Below are 2,558 nucleotides of genomic sequence, written 5' to 3' on the forward strand. Positions count from 1 at the left end.
CGCGTAGCGAGGCTTTGTCCTACCCAGACCGACCTAATCTCTTGGCGCTACCAGTCAATACCCTACAAGCTATGCCTCTCGAGTATCAACGGCAGGCATAATCCAGCCCTATGCAGGGACTTACCGGAAAAGTGTACACGTGTCTTGGACTAGGAAAATTCTGCTCTGTTATCTTCTGGGAGCCTTTTCGGCTCCCCTTCTTTAATCCTATGCTTCTCATACAAATATCTAGTGAAATGTAGTCGTTTCGGATCTCTACCGACCCTTCCGCTGGGTTCAGGCGACCGTTGAGCTCAGCGGCTATCCGGATAGCATCATCCGGACAGATCGCCGAGTACTTACCGTGATCCTTTGTTCCTAAGCTCTGGGTTATCAGACCGAGGCGATTCTTGATCTAAAGTAGGTTGGCGTATGGTCGAATCTGGAAATCCCTACACCACAACTGCCCCGGTTATGATACGAGCCGAGCTGGTGAGTGTCTTTCCTTCATTTGGTTCTGCCACCGTTGGTCCATACTCGGCTGATGACGTCTCGCGGCTCTCCACCACCTTCTTCGGTACGTTTGTTGCTTCCGCTGTCACTCCCTTGGCAGCTCCTTACTCCTCGCATGTTACTCCAGCACAACTCACGGCGCCATCCTTCTTCTCCAACTTCTCGTCGAGGTGAAGGCGTGCCAGCTGAGTCGATTCCTCGACCCGTCGGTACTCGTGGGGTCAGCGACCGGCCTGAGGCTAGGTTGGTCGACCTGACAACTTCTCATGAGTCTGACGCGGAGTCGGCGGGATCTTCTCGCGTACGGCTTCCTGTTCCACCGAGCTTGCCGGGCGCCACCACTTCGGGCGCCACCAGTCAGCCAAGCTCGGCTGCTCCAGTGAGGCTTGACTCCCTCATGGCCAGAGTTAACGAGCAAGGGTATGAGCGCCGAGAAGAATTGACCTTCTTGGCGAGGCTCATGGCTTACGGATTTACTCGTTCCGTGGAGCCTTCCGATCCCGTGCAGCGGCGAGCGATCTTGCATGCTGCTTCCGCGGGGGAACTGTTGGATATCTTGAAAGGCAACTACGCCGCACTTGATTATCCCCAGATCATCGGCGATCTCCGAGCTGACAATCAAGCTGTACGGGAGGAGAACCGCGCACTGACTCGGCGACTGGACTTGCTTGCTCTCAGCAACGTCGACTTGTCAACTCAGCTCTCGTCGGCTCAACAGCAAGTGTCTCGATTGGAGGCTGCTGCCACGCAATCGGCTAATCTCCTCGCGTCGCTGCGAAAGGCTGTAGCTCTGAGTGAGGCAAAACTTGCTCGGGCCATCGCAGCTGAGCAGAGCAAGGTTGACGCTGCGTTGGGTCAGGCCCAGCTCCATCATCAGCAAGTCTTGGATCGGGACGCTCGTGCCTCGCACAAAGTAATGTGTCACGAGGCAATGGTCTCTCCCGCGCGAACAGTGCAGCGGGGCTGCCATAGCTTTAGCGTCAGAGGAGGACGTTTGACTCAAAGAGTCACTAATATTAAGTTCCTTATCCGAAGGACACTTACAGCCCAAGACCAGGGCTCAAAGTTGATACCTTAACTTTTATGCTTCAAACCAGAAGTGTTTATTTACTCTTATTGCGGCCAAGCCGCCTAGGGGTAAATGTATCTGTTTAATTATCTAACATAGTTAAACCTAATCAAATGCATAACGTGTGGCTTTCAGCCAACGTACTGAGAGACCTTGTTAACTCTCCAACTTATGTACTGAGAGTATGTTAACTCTCCGGGTACTTCGTACCCCTGTGTGTTCCACACCATGTAACCCCGTTACACTCTCCCCCACTAAGATGAGAACATTCCGTTCTCGAAACTTTTCTCAGCGAGGTCACGTCTTGTTAAGACGGCGGAGGTTACTACACCTCACACCAGCGCTGTACAGCTCCGTAAGCCCACAAACGCCTACGCATCGTTGATGCCCAACTTCTCGTCGTCGGCCCACGGCCCAACGATTCCAAGCGCGGCGCGCATCTTGCTCTCAAGCGGTCTCAGACCTACGCTCGCGCTCCGCGCCTACTCCAAGAGTTGCAAACTGCTTAGAGCAATGCTCTTGACTCATTCGAGTCGTCGACAACAGCTCAGCGGTTGAACCCTCGCTTGACAAGGCGATAGGTCGGTGGGTCGAACCCACCAGGGCACAGCCCCTCTCGTTCCATGAACTGTGGTCCTTGAATGGACAAGCTTAAGGGCAACACCCCGTTTAGCATAATGGTTGAGCGTTGGCTTTGAGAGCCACATGTCGGTGGTTCGATCCCACCAGGGCACAGCCCTCTCGTTCCATGAACGATTGTCCACCGCTTGGGCAAGCTTTAAGGGCAACGCCCGTTTCAGCTGCAGTGGTCGGAGCGGTAGCTTTGGGAGCCACACGTCGGTGTTTCGAAACCCGCCAGGGGGACAGCCCTCTGCGTTCCATGAACGGATTGTCGACGCTTTAGGGCAACGTTAAAGGGCAACACCCCGTTTAACTTCAGTGACTCGAGCAGTTGTCTTTGAAAGCGCACCAGTCGGGTGGTTCCAATCCACCCCGG

At 54.4% G+C, this 2,558-nt stretch overlaps 1 non-coding gene across 1 annotated transcript; it reads left to right on the forward strand.

The window, feature by feature from the left end:
* The first annotated feature begins 2,224 nt into the window (after positions 1-2,224).
* On the forward strand, positions 2,225-2,294 carry PITG_30850. Its single transcript has one exon. It is a non-coding gene; the product is annotated as a tRNA-Ser (tRNA).
* Positions 2,295-2,558: the final 264 nt, after the last annotated feature.

This window comes from Phytophthora infestans, genomic scaffold (assembly GCF_000142945.1).
Source record: "Phytophthora infestans T30-4 supercont1.125 genomic scaffold, whole genome shotgun sequence".
NCBI classification, from domain to species: domain Eukaryota; phylum Oomycota; class Peronosporomycetes; order Peronosporales; family Peronosporaceae; genus Phytophthora; species Phytophthora infestans.